This window comes from Panthera onca, chromosome A3 (assembly GCF_046562875.1).
Source record: "Panthera onca isolate mPanOnc1 chromosome A3, mPanOnc1 haplotype 2, whole genome shotgun sequence".
In the NCBI taxonomy this organism is placed as follows: Eukaryota; Metazoa; Chordata; class Mammalia; order Carnivora; family Felidae; genus Panthera; species Panthera onca.
The window spans coordinates 128010428-128024404 of record NC_138341.1 but is presented as its reverse complement, the minus strand read 5'-3'; the positions used below and the strand labels follow the sequence as shown (position 1 = coordinate 128024404).

Sequence of the window (13977 nt, the reverse complement as noted above, 5' to 3'; positions counted from 1 at the left end):
ATTGGGGGAAAAATGATGCATATGAGATCTCATTCATTGAGAGCTGACTAACCACATGCCAGGCACTGTTTCAGGCAGACGTGGCTCCATCAGGCAAGCACAGTAGGGAGGTGACAGGCCTCCCAAGGATTTGTGAGCTGCTGTTGGCTACAGGTCTTGCCCTGAGAAGAGCCTATATGCTTAGCGAGTTAACAGAGCCTTCCTGCCCACACCCTTCCTGCCTCTGGGGAGGACCCGAAGGCTCAGAGGGGATGAGCAAGTTATCCAGGGTCAAACAGCCAGTAGGCCACTGACCCAGGGACTGAGCGTGGGTTTCCAGCCTTGCAGGCATTGAGTCTCTCCCAACGACAATTCACACCCACGAGCAGCTTTCGTGATTTTTCTGCCATTTCCTTTCACTAAAGGTATACTATTTTGTTAGTATTTTTTCCCTTAGCCAGCTCTGTTTTTAAATTTAAGTAAGTTTATTGGATCTGTTACCCATACACTGAAGTAGAGTGACCACCTGTCCCGGCCCCCACTTGCCTGGAAACTGAGGCGGTTCTCGGGACATGGAACTTTTCCATTTAAAAATCAGGGTTTTAAAATCCTGGCAAGCCAGGTTGAGTAGGTCAACCTAAATGGAAGACGTTTAAAAATAAATACTACGATGGGTGCCTGGGTGGCTCAGTTGGTTAAGTGTCAGATTTCGGCTCAGGTCATGATCTCATAGTTTGTGAGCTTGAGGCCCGAGTAGGGCTCTGTCCTGACAGCTCAGAGCCTGGAGCCTGCTATGGATTCTGTGTCTCCCTTTCTCTCTCTCTCTCTCTGCCCCTCCCTGGCTTGTGCGCGCGCTCTCTCTCTCTCTCTCTCTCTCTCTCTCTCTCAAAAATAAATAAATAAACATTTTTAAAAAATGAATACCATGAAAATGAACTAGATCGTCAAGCTGTAACTGGCCTCCGTGGCCTGCCACAGGTTCTGAACCCAGAGCCCATTTTCTGTGCTGAGAACAGAGCTTGGTTAGGCTGGCAGGCAGACTCACTCTGATTGGCTTGAGTCAGTGCCCAGACCCAGCCAATTGGCATCACCGGGGGAATGTGCAGTTCTGATTGGCCAGGCCTGGAGCTAGAGCCCGGGGTTAGCCTCAGGAGGGGCATGTCGCTCCAGAGTGGAGGGATGGTTTCCCAAAAGCTTGAGAGGAATTTTTTTACCACAAGGAAGCCCCCCGACAGGCGTGACACAGCCGAGGACCCCTCTGCCCTCACAGGCCGTGGCTTCCAGTCTGCCTCCTGCGACCTGTAACACTTCCTCTCTATGGGCCTCAGTCTCCTCATCTCTGAAATGGGAACGTTGAGGATCTCTAAGCTTCTTCCAGGCTTCAACATTATGGCATTTGTCTTCCTTGGGACACTTATCACTGAAGTTTGGTAGTGTCTGTTGGTGTGTTTCTCCCTCTCTCTTGCTCAGAGGTAGATGAGAAATGGGAGGTCTTGAAAGGAGCATAAGACATTTCCAGGTTCAAATTTGGGACAAGTCACTTCACTTCTCCCAGCCTCAGCTTCCTCATCTCTCAGCTGAGAAGAACAATAACATCTTTTCAGAAGGGTGATGATGAGGGTTAACACTGGGGGGAAAAACAACTTTGATAAAGGAAATATGTCTGCAAGGGTGAATTTGGATGCAAGAAACAGAAAGTCAAATCAAGCGGACATAAACAATAAAGGGCATTTATTGGATGGAATAACTGAAAAGCCTGGTGAGGTTTGATCCAGCTGGGGGAGGGATGTCTTCACCATGTCTCCTCTTGTCCTTCACGGTCATTTAGTGCGAGGAGGAAACTGAGGCTCAGAGAGAAGAGGCTGGTTCCAGGTGGAAAACGTAGACGGAGATCTGCCTCGGGCTGAGTTGCCGTAAGACCCCACTGAAATAGTAACAACGCTGTGAGAAGGAGGAGGAAGAAGGAAAGACTAGAATGCATTGCACACCTTACCCCCGTGCTAGGTTTCCCACATCTTCATGTGACTTAAACCTGTAGCCACCCTGGAGAGCAGCTTCTGTCCTTGTTCCGGGTTTACAGACTTGAGACAGGAGACCAAGCAGGCGAAAGTGGCTTACGCAGGGTCACAGACCGGGAGGCAACGCAGCAGGGGCGCGAAGCTGGCTGTGTTCAATTTCTGATCAGGACACTTGCTTTAAGTGTGCATCTACTCTGTGCTCCGTGCTCCCCGACCCCCGACCATCTTTTTCCTTGAGTAGTCAGTGGGTCTGCCCCATTTTGCAGATGCCCCCGTGTTCTCAGGAGATAATCAGAGATCCCTTCTTGGTTCCCAGAAATGGTCTATTTTTCAAGTTGTCTTTGCCCCTCCTGGGGCTTGTGACTCCTTTTCTGCTCTTTCTTTCCGTCTCCAGCTCCCCACCCCTCCAACCTTTTTCAGCCCTGGCAGCTGAGCTCCCCATTGGGAGCTGCTGAGCTTTCCAGGTTCCTGGTATCCAGCCCTGGGGCTGGGTGAGGAAGTTTTTCTGCAGACACCGGGGCCTTTGTCTCCTGGGGCCTGGGGCTGAACCCCTCCCCCTCCTGGACAGCACCCCCTACCCCCCCCACCCCCGCCCGCACTGGTTTTGTGCCAGTGTTTGGGCTGCTATGGCCCTGGCCAGGCTCGAAAAAGGAATTATTTCTGTCTCCTTGCATAGTTCTCAGCCCAATTCCCAAAATGGGAAGAGGCCTGGGAGGGCCTCCCCACCCCCAGCTCCAGTGGAGGAGGGAGGAAGCGAGAACTTGGCAGAGCTGGGAGAAAGGAGGGGGCCCAACAAGACTCTACACACCCCCCAACGGACACAGACACACACACACACACACACACACACACACACACACACACACACTCACTCACTGCAGCCCCTTCTCCAGGCCTGTGGCCTGTAAAAATAGTAAGCCTTTGAGGTGTTCCCAGGCCCTGGCAATGTGTTCCTGTGGTTCAGAGGGAGAAGCGGTGGCTGCTGGGGATGGGGGGGGGCATGCTGTGGATAAAGAGGTGGGGGGATGTGTGTGGACCCCATCCCCTTGGCTAAAAAAACACTGCGGTTAAGGAAAGGAGGGTACAAACAGGAAAAATGCCTCAAATCCTGGCCAGGGAACAGGCAGCTAGCCTACCCAGAATGCTTTGTTCTTGCCGGCTGACCCTGGTCCTCCTACCTCCTCTTCCAGGAAGCCTTCCTTGACTGCTTCCAGGGCTATGTCAGAGTCTTGAGAAGCGTGTTCTGACCCCAGTCATTCTGTGAGCTCGGGACCACCTGTCATATTTCCCAACATCCCTCACAGGGTCCAGCTACAACTCTGCTCAGCCTGAATGTCCTCGTAATAACCAGCTGGGTGACTGGCCAGGGGGCAGGCTGGGTCTGTTTGACAGTGTCTGACATCTGATTTGTCCACCACACCACTGGCTGACAGACAGAGTATCTGAATGACTGGCTGTCCGCCTGCCTGATGATCTGTCCAACTAACAAGCTGATTATATGCCTAGATCACTGTCAGTCTGTCTGGCCCCCTTCCTGGGTGTTTGGTTGGCCGGATGGTTTACTGGATGGGTAGCTGTCTGACTGTCTTTCTGTCCACATAGGTGTCTGGCTGACTGCCATGTGTCCACCTGAATGGGTGATTGGCTGTTTGTCTCCCTGTCTGACTGTGTTGTCAGAGCTCTGACCGAATGGATGGCTGGTGGACCGTCCGTCTGCCTGTCTGACTGGCTGTTGTATCTAATTAGATGCATAACAAATCTCCTCTCTGCCCATTTCCTCGTTTAAATGCCTTTCTTAATGTCTAATTGGCCATGTATCTGTCTGCCTCTGAGTGTCTGACCCAGTGACTGAGCGGCTGACAGATGATCTGCCTGTCTCCATGTCTGTCCAACTTGCTGACAGTCTGTTTGGCTGTCTGTACTTAGGTGAATGACCTGAGCCTATCTCTCCATCTCCTGGCCTGCCTGCTGGCTGTCTCCGTGTCTGACTGACAGGATGCCTGCAGACAGCCTGATTGTCTGTCTGTCTGTCTGCTAGGTGTCTGTTGTATCTAACAGATGAGGACAGAAAGTCTGTCCATCTCCTTGTCTGGCTGACTGACTGACCATTTGTCTGGTCAAATGGATGAGTGATTGACCGTCACCTCTCTCTGTATCTGACTGGCAAGATGGCTGACCGGCTGACCGGCTGTTTTTCCACCTCTCTGTGCACCTGACTGGCTCACTGCCTATGACTCCTGACTCCCCAAGGAGGACACTACCGAGGGGCTGTCCTAGGTAGTGGTAGGGCTTGGATGATACACATCTGGAACACCCCCACGCTTCTCTCCTTCCTTCCGTGGCTCTCCCCACTCTCAACCCAGAGGAGCTAAAGTCTTTTCCCTTCCAGAGACGAGAGGGGAACGGGGCAGAAAGTTGAGCACCTGCTCAGTTTCCTCGATTTCAAATGCCTGCACTCTGTGTGGGTAAGGAAGGCACGATGAATGTGTGTTCCCCACCCCATTCCCCAGCCCCATTTTAAGAACACCCGGGGCCTGGAGGCAACTTCACTCCTCCAAGATGCCACAAGGACATTTTCCCGACGTCATCCTTGGAAGCACAAATCTCGACACACTTGTTCAGACACTGGGGCTGATTCCCAGGACGGGGGTGGGGGGGCAGACAGCCATGCCGGGAGGACAGGCTCCCTGGGTCAGCACACCTCCAGCACCGGGAACTCCACAGTCCCTCAGAATGAACCAGGGCAGAGTGAGTAATGCTTTGCTGGGAGGGAGAAGGCACAGTCTCTTCCCGCTGGTGACACTGCCTCCTGATGATAGGATCCTGCCCAGCTGCTGGGCGGGTTGCCGTCTGACCCCCACTTCCTTAAAGACAGAACTCCGCTGATGAATTTTATTTTGGGATAAATACAAGCATGAACGTGGCAGGAGATGGGCAGGGAGAAATTGGAGTGTGAGAGCCTGTGGACAGAAAAAGGGACCTCCCAAAAACTTAGCTCTGTTTAAATCATGCCTTCCTTTAGGGCTGGCTCCCCAGGCCCCCCAGATTGGCCCTTGGAGACAGCAGGCTGGACAGTCCTTGCACAGGTAGAGGGGATGACTGGTCCAAGTTCTGGGGGAGGTGGGAAGGGGGCATTCTGGGAGTTCTCCAGACCCCTGCACAGTGGACAGCAGCATTTGGAGACGGCTGTGTATCTGAGGTCAAAGTAAACTCAATGTGTGACCAGAGTCAGGTCTCAACCAACGAGAAGGGTCGGGATTAATGTGTGACCTGGGTCATGACTCAGCCTAGGATCAGGTCTGTGACCGAAGTCAGGGCTCTGTTTTGGCCAGGGTCGGGGTTTAGGCTAGGACCAGAGTCATGAAGGAATCTGTGGCTAGAGTCCAGATTCAGTATGACCAGAGTGAAGTCTCTGGTCAGGACTCATTCAGGGGCTGGAGTTACATTCAGTCTGGATCCTTGGCTGTAAGAGTCAACCGAGATACCTTAACCCTAAAGGACAGGTGGAAAGAGGGGCCAATACGCTCCTGTGGTTCCTGTTCATCCTTACTCCCTCCGCCACCTGGGCTCTGACGACACCACTAAGATGCCTCGTGAGCCCCTGGGGCAGGTGAGGGTGTGGACGGTTGTTCTCCAATTCTTGCGTGTTCTGCCGAGGTGAGACCAGAAGGCCAGCCTCATGTCTGGGGGAAGGTGTGGAGGCAGGGGACTGCTCCTGATGAGCAGGGAAGAGAAGGAAAAGTCGAAGAGAGTCAGGAAAGAAGTAGTTACAGTGTGAAGCACACAACCCAGTTTCAGTTCTGGTCTGCCACTTACTAGCTGTGTGACCCTGAGCAAGTTACTCATCCCTCCTGTGCCTTAGCTTTCTTATCTGCAGAATGGGGACAGAAGTAGTGTTTACTTCCTGGGGGTCTAGTAAAGATTAAATAAGCTAATACGTGCAAGGTGCCTGGTTGATTAGCATTTGTCCATCAGTTTTAGCTCTTCTCATTAGCTCCACAGACATACGGGCCACACCCTGTGAACAGTGCAGGGTAGAAGTCACATCGGCGAGAGAGGGCCCAAGCTCCTCCTCCCCAGATCTGTAGGCCACCCCTCTGTGAGGTTCTGATGCCTCCCTAATCCCCTCCGTTGTGAGAGTACTGGTTCTTGTAAGTTACTTCCCTAATGGCCGTGTTCCCCCACCAACTAGACTGTCCACTCCCTGAGGGCGGTTTGCTTATCTTTCTTGCTTCCTGCCGTGTCCTCAGCACCCAGCACAGTACCTGCACGTGGAAGGTGCTCAAGGAACAGTTACGGAATGTGTGATTGTACTAAAAGCAACCATTTCCAATGGACCAGGGGCTGCACTGGGCCCTCCCTCTAATTATGTTCTGATGCAGTCTTTTAAAAACTGAAAATTACCGTGGGTGCATACAAGTAGTGAAGACTGGCTTAAACAATACCCAGGGGTCTGCCAGGGAGAGAGAGAAATGTCACCCCCGCTTCAACAGGTTCAAAGAGGAGCCTCGCTTGTGCGCCCTTATAACATCTTCATGTGTTGTGTTTTTATAGCCGCAGTCTACCAGCTCCGTGGAAATAGGGATTTGTGTCTGTTCTGTCCATGCTGTGTTCCCACTGCTTAGAACAGTGTGTGGCCAGGAGTACATTTCCGATCAGGGTATGTTGAAAGTTCAGGGGTTTTTTTCCTAATACCAATGGGATTGTCTCATAGACACTGCTCCGTACCTTGCTTTGTAACTACACATAAGCTAATAAATCTTAGAGATCTTTCCACATCAGCAAAAACACATTAGTCTCATTTGTTTTGATGGCTACACAGTCTTCCGTGTTATAGATGTACCGTAATTTATGTAACTAGACCCTGCATGGAGGCAGTTTCTGGCTTTCGTTTTTCCTCACCCGTAATGATGACACGTTACTTCAGCTTTTCACGTTTCAACTCTGCGAGCAGTTATCTCTGATTTCGGCTGAGAAGACTGTAGCTCAGAGGTTAAGACACTCATGTGGGTCACACAGCTGACCTCCAAAACCCACCCTACCACCTGCACGCCGGTGCCCCTCACTGAGTTTTCCCCTCATTCATCTCAGAGGAGGCTGCCCTGTGACACTTGCGTGGCCTGGCAGGGCGTGGTCCTCGGGCAAGGTCCTCTCAGCCTTTGGCCGTGCCTCCCAAGAGCCAAAGCTGGGCTCAGGAGGCTGGGAGTCCCCAAAAGGACACAGAATCCGTTCCTCCAGAGCTGTGGTTGCGATAGAGGTTCTCTGCCAAGGGTGATTTGGACCCCCCCCGGGGGAGACTTCGCAGTGTCGGGGACATTTTTGGTCGTCATGCCAGGAGAATGGGTATTACTGGCATCTAGTGGGTGGAGGCCGGGAGTGCTGCTAGACATCCTGCTCCCCACAACGAAGAAGGACCCAGCCCCAAACGTCACCAGTGCCACGGTGAAGAAATCCTGTGTTAAGGGCACCGGACTTTCTGGGGTCCAAACCCCGGCCTGCCACTTGCTGACTGAGTGAGCTTAGGCAACTTGTTTAACCTCTCTGTGCCTCTTTGGCCTTATCTGTAAAATGGGGATAAGAACGGTCCCTCTCCTCCAGGTTTGTATAGATTATGTTTGTAAAGAATTTTGGCAAGGGCCTGACCAACGCGAACTCTCGGTATATGAAACCATAATTGGAATCGTTGCCCTGAGAGTCTGGGTGTCAGAGAGCTGGAGGAAGATGTGATCCATGGAGAAAACAGGGCGGCCAGGCTGTTCCCTGCTCCCGCAGCGTGGCCTCCCCCAGGGATTGTGGCCACAGTCCACAGATAGAAATAGAACCCCCTGGATGCGCTTGACCTCTGATCGGTCAGGAATGGAGGAAAAATTGCTCAGAAGACTGTTTCCATTTTCGGGGCTGAAAAGCAGCTCCCGGGAGACCCTCAGACGTGGGGATTTTCCAGAAGCTGAGCACTAAAGGGTCTTAGAGATCAACAGCTCCGAGTGGTCTCCAAGATGGGGAGACTGTGGCCTAGTGAGGAGGCAGGACTTGCTCACACGGCAAGGCAGTGGCACACCTGAGCTGGAAGCCAGCCTAGGACACACGTGGATCTTGCCACGGCTCCACTCTAATGGTCCTTCCCAGGTTAAGACCGGGACCCGGTCATATTCACTCTTCCCGCTTTGCTGAGAAGCCCTGAAATCCACCCTACGTGGAAAGCAATGTCGTGCAAGTGTTTCTAAGCACAAGTTCCACCTGTTACCTGCAATGCCCTTGGGAAGGCCACGGACAATTCCCCAAGCGTTATTCTATTTTGTTGCTGAAGGGGTTAGACACCGTGTGTAGGTAGGCTAACACGTAGCCAGTGGAATGCAAGTCGGCCAAACCTCTTTCATTCAGCAGTTCTACTCCTTTAGATAAACCCTTGCACGTGGGGAATGAAATATGTACCTGGATAATCTTTGCGAATTTGAGAACAATCCAAATGTGGCCCAAGAGCGGACTGGTTGAAGGCTCTCTGGGGCATCTGTACAAAGCCTTTGACACATTAATTAAAAAGCTTGGGCAGCTCTGTGCCTACCGATTTGTAACAAACTCTAACAGACGTCGTTAAGTGAAGAAATAAGATCCCGAAGGGTGAGCATAGGGTATGCTACCGTTTTTGTGGGGAAGAAATAATGTAGATAAATATAAATGGTTATGCATGCACAGCACACGGGGAAGGCATGCACACAGGCAAGCACACGTTAGGAAAGCATGCAGCCACGAGGAACAGAAAATTCCACAAGTGATGGCCTGAACAAACACAAGAAGTCCAGAGCCGGGTGGACCGGTGCTGGCACAGCTGCTCAAGGACTGGGGCGTCCTCCTCTTTCCCACTCCACCATTCTGAGCATGAGACTTTGGTCTTCATGTCCTCCAAGTGGCTGCTCTGGCTCCAGGCATCATGTCCACATTCCAGGCAGGAAGAAAAAGGAAGGGCAAAAGGAAAAAGAAAAAGACAAAAGTCTTCTCTTTCAGTTGCCTTGTCTTATGGGGAGGGGAGAGGGGGGTAGAAAGGAATGCCCTGCCTAGGGACTGTCACCTACATTTTATGGCACAGAGCTGGGTCACATGGCTGCTCCTAGTGGCAAGGGAGTCTAGGAACCTGAGTATTTTTAATTTGGACACATTGTCGCCTGAACAAAATCGGGGTTCTCTTGGGCGGAGGATGGATATTGGGTAGGACATCGGGTAGTCCATCACTGGGAGGATCCATAAGAAAATGGGAAGAGTCGTTGCCTGCGGTGGGGGGGAGGGAAGCTGAATGGCAAAGGTTGGGGACAGAAGAGACACACCCTTTTAACTGTATATTCCTTTCTACCTTTTTGATTTTTCCAACTGTATGCACCTTTTCAAAAAAAAAAAAAAACTTGTGTAAAATTACAGTCTTTAAAGAGGCAGCTGGAACATAATAAGCTTTCAACAAAAGCAGCTTTCCGTCTTTGGTCACTTAGCATCAGCTGCGGATTACATTCCCAGCGCCGTCCAATCTAAGTTTGGTGACTTTGGGCCTGTTCCCCCCTCTTTCTGTGCTTCCGTCTCCGTGAACAAGATACAGATAGATCTATCCTTTTCGCGGCTGGCAGGAGAATTCCTCCCAGGGGCCCAGTGCTGCTCTGGATGGCATCTCAAGACCTCCTGAAATGAGTGAGCCCCTCTGGGGTGTGGATGGGTGGGGCCAGTGCTGCCCGGAAAGGGGGTGAGATCGTGCCACAGGTGACAAAGAGAGGAATAATTTGCTCCGGGCGGGCGTCCTTGACAACATGACCCCCCTCGCCTGGCCACCTTCCAAATACCCCTCGCCACTGATGGGAATACAGCCACACAATAATAATAACAGCCAACGTTTATTGAGGGCCAGGCACTGTTGTAAGTGCTTTGATGTACATTCATTCACTTAACCCTGGCAACAGTCACCGGAGGCATCTACTATTATTCTCCCCATTTTATAGATCTAGAAGCTGAGTCTTTTGTTGCCAGAATGATCAAGAGTCGGGTGGGGTTAAGTGTCTCATGGAAATCGATAGTGGGGGGCTGAACCAGGGCCCGGATGGGGTCAGGACACTTGGATGCAGGGGCTGAAGCAGCAAGGACCAGGAGTCTACGGATCTGTGGGATTTTTCAGAGTTCTGAGCAGGGGCTGTGGATGTGGGATGGACCTTGGAGAGTGGGAGGAGTTCGGACTGTTAAAGGAAGCCCTGCTCCCAGCTGACCGCTGGTCTCATCTTAAATGGCAACCAGTGTCGCCTGCAGACATCGGGGCTGTGGGGCGGTTGGGCGAGGCCACAGACGGGCTTGTCTGCCGACCACTTCTCCACGCTTTCCTCTCTGCCTCCACCCCCGGGCCGAGCCCCCATCGTCTCTCACCTGGTCTGTTGTGGCCTCCTCGCTGGTCTCCCGCCTTCCATCCTGCCCACCTCCTCCCCCCTGTCCATTCTCCATTTGCAGCCAGAGGGATTCCGTGAACACTTCAGTGAGAACACATCCCTCTTCTGCTTAAAACCTCCTGTGGCTCCTACAGAATAAAATAAGGGTTCCTATGAGACCTTCCATGATCCAGCCCCTGACAATTGTCTGATCTCATCTCCTACCACCTTCCCACTGGCCTATTGCTCCCACCTCAGGGCCTTTGCACTTGCTGCATCTACTGGTGCTCTTTCACTAGGTATCTCTTTACTCAGATCTCTGTTCACGTGTCCCCTCCACAGAGTGGCCTTCCTAGACCTTGATTCCTCTCCTCCACCATCTAAAGTAGCTCCAGCCCCATTCGTTACATGATTCCCTTCCTGCTTCATTCTTATCATGAGTCAAATTACACTTTTAAATGTACTCTTGTCTCCTTGTTAACTTCCTGACAAGGCAGGGATTTTCTTCTGTTTGGCTCACTTGACTCAGTAGACACTTCATAAACATATTATCTCTCTACATATATACAACAGCTTTGTTGAGATATTACTGGGCGGGGACATATAATTCAACCATCTGAAGTATACAATTCAATGCTTTTTAGTATATAGAGACTTGTGTGCCCATCACCATAATCGACTTTAGATTTTGACCACCCCCAAAAGGAACCCCATGCCTATTAGTAATTACTCCCCATTTCCCCACCACCATCCCAGGACTAGGCAACCACTAATCTGTTGTCTGTCTCTTCGATTTGCCTCTTCTGGACATTTCATATAAATGGGTCATGTAATATGCAGCCTTTGATGTCTGGCTTCTTTCACTTTGCATGATGTTTTCAAGGTTCATCCATGTAGCATAGATCGGTACTTTGCTATTTTTTATAGCTGAATAATAGTCCATTGTATGCATATCACACTTTTGGATTATCCTTCATCATTGACAGATATTTGGATTGTTTCCACTTTTGGTTATTATAAATAATGTTTCTGCAAACATTTGTATATAAGTTTTTGTGTAGACATAGCCTTTTTTCAAAAATTTTTTAATATTTATTTTTGAGAGAGAGAGAGAGAGAGAGAGAACGAGTGGGGGAGGGGCAGAGAGAGAGAGAGAGAGAGAGCGAGAGAGAGCGGGGGGGAGACACACACACACAGAATCCGAAGCAGGCTCCAGGCTCTGAGCTGTCAGCACAGAGCCCGATTCGGGGCTCAAACTTACAAACTGTGAGATCATGGCCTGAGCCAAAGTTGGACACTTAACTGACTGAGCCACCCAGGTGCCCCTGTTCCTAGTGTTTTTGTTTGACTTGCGTTTCCCTGTGCATCAAATGACGTGCTGTGAGGTGAGGGTCCATACCGGGGTCTGCGTGGCCCAGCCCCCTCAGCTGCCCTCTGGGCCACGGCAGGGCTGAAGCCTGGAGCCCGGGTGACCCCCAGGATGTTGTTTGAGGCTGGACAGCCTGCCGGGTCAGGCCAGGCCGGCCCTCCGTGCTGACTCAGGCAGCCGATGGCCAGCTGGGTGGGAAGAGGCCTGGTGGGCAGCAAGTCCTGACATCCTGGGCGAGTCTGGGCCACTGACCGGCACTTATGGCCAGCTTTTCAGAGCTAAGCTCTAGGAACTGGGACATCGCTGTGGCTCCCTCACCGGCATCACAGGACCCTGCCAGGGCCTTCCCCCCTTCCTTCTGCTCCTCAGCTTTTGTGGGGGCTGCCGTACCTCCTTTGTACAGGTGAAGAGAGCAAGGCTCAGGGAGCTGATTTCCTGGCCCCAGCACACCAGAGCCCTGTGCTGACTCTGGGGGTCCAAAGTGACTGCGACAAAGTGCCAGCCCGATGGAGCCCACCCTCTAGTGGGAGAGACAGGTGGCACAAAGTAGACAAGCATGTAAGATAATTTCAGGAAGGGGTGAGTGCAATGAAGAGAAACAGAGAAGGAAAGGGGAACTGAGTGACAGGTGGAGGGGCTGCAAATTTAGATGATAGAAACAGTTCTGGTCACTTCTGTGGTGTTTACTGAGTGTTCGTTGCTGTGGAAGCACTTTACATATATTACCAGGTGAGGCAGTCAGAGAAGACCTATCATGCTCCCCCAACACACACATGCTTTGTGGCCCTTGAATTTAAACCAGAAAAACAAGTAGCCTTGCAAATAGGTGCATGACGGCGCTCTGGAAGTGGAAGCAGCAAGTGCAAAGGTCCTGAGGTGGGAATGCCTTTGGTAGATTCTGGGAACACTAGGGAGGCCAGTGTGTTGGCATGGAGTGAGGGAAGGGAGGGTGCAGGAGGTGAAGTCAGCAAAGTCGGGAGGAGGCACAGATCAGGGTGCATGACCTTCCAGGTCGATGTACTGGTAGAACCCAGGTTTTAACATAGGGCTTACAATAGGCCTCAGGACTCAGCCTTAGCACTCAATCAGGGGCCATACACTTCACTTCTGTCACCCACGCTCTCTAGTCCATTCCCAGGACGTAGCATCCCCTACGGGTCTGTGGGTCCCTGCCTCAAAGGAAGAAACAGGACCCCCTTTTCCCTTCTCTGCTCTGGTCCAACATCAGCCTTCATTAAAGCCCCGCTCTGCTGCCTCCTGACTGTGTGGCCTTAAGCAGGTGACTTTACCTCTCTAGGCCTCAGTCTCTTCCTCTGTCCAAAGGAGATAATCCTGGGACCCACCTAAGAAGGTTGGTGTAAGCATTCAAATAGGCCAGGATATATCGAGTGCTTGAGAAATTTGGGGTTCTATTATTTTGACTGTTATGCTTCCATTTTATTTTTGCTCCTGGTCTGTGATGTTTGCGATCGGCAGTGGTTCCTTTTGTATGGGTCACAATACAGTCCTGGCTGACAGAAGCTGGGCAGCCCCCCTCCCTTGCCTGAGCCGGCCAGAATGGGTGCTCTCTTTCTGATGGAATTTAGGGGCATTATTTGATGTATCTAGCCTAATCAAGTGCCTTGTGAGTTTTCTCAGAAGGTCAAGGAAAGCATTTACCCTTTAGAGGAAAGGAGGGTAGGGAGAGAGAGGGGAGAGGCCCTGATGGCGCACTTAGCAGGGGGAGGTGAGGGACCACGTTACTGGAGACTCTGTCTCCCCTGAGATTTTCAAATAAATCATGCTTCTGACTCCCAGGATCCCAGAACCTTCTGGAAAGGAAGGGAAGTAACTCCTCTGAATACCACTTTGTGTCAAAAGCTTCCACTGATGTTATTTCACTCAATCGTCACTGTTATTAATTATTATTATTAGCCTGTTTTGCACAGGATGAAACGGAGACTCCATAAAGCAAGGCTGATTGCCTAAGATCCCATGGTTAGGGGAGGAGGGGGAGGAGATAGAGAAGGAGAGAAGGAATGGAGGCATGGGAGAGGAGGGGACAGCAGAAAGCAGGACCATGTGATGAGTTTCCCGGGCCCTGGGGCCCTTGTGCCTTTTCTCCATAAAAGCTTATATTTTATAGCTGCATTGGTATAAAGGTAAATGTATTAATACTACAAATCAAAATATTTTCTGCAGTCTAAAAGTTCATTTTTCCCCTTCTAATTATAAAAGAAAT

General features: G+C 51.2%; 1 protein-coding gene and 1 long non-coding RNA gene across 2 annotated transcripts in view; one reads left to right on the top strand and one right to left on the bottom strand.

Annotated features, from left to right (window-relative positions):
- The window catches only part of KCNB1 (potassium voltage-gated channel subfamily B member 1), a 100616-nt gene that overhangs the window by 28114 nt on the left and 58525 nt on the right, over nt 1-13977 (top strand). The window lies entirely within an intron of this gene.
- LOC132669877 (uncharacterized) lies at nt 8617-10604 on the bottom strand. Its single transcript, XR_009606249.3, has 2 exons — nt 10389-10604; nt 8617-8914 (listed from the first exon to the last, which is right to left on the bottom strand). It is a non-coding gene; the product is annotated as an uncharacterized LOC132669877 (long non-coding RNA).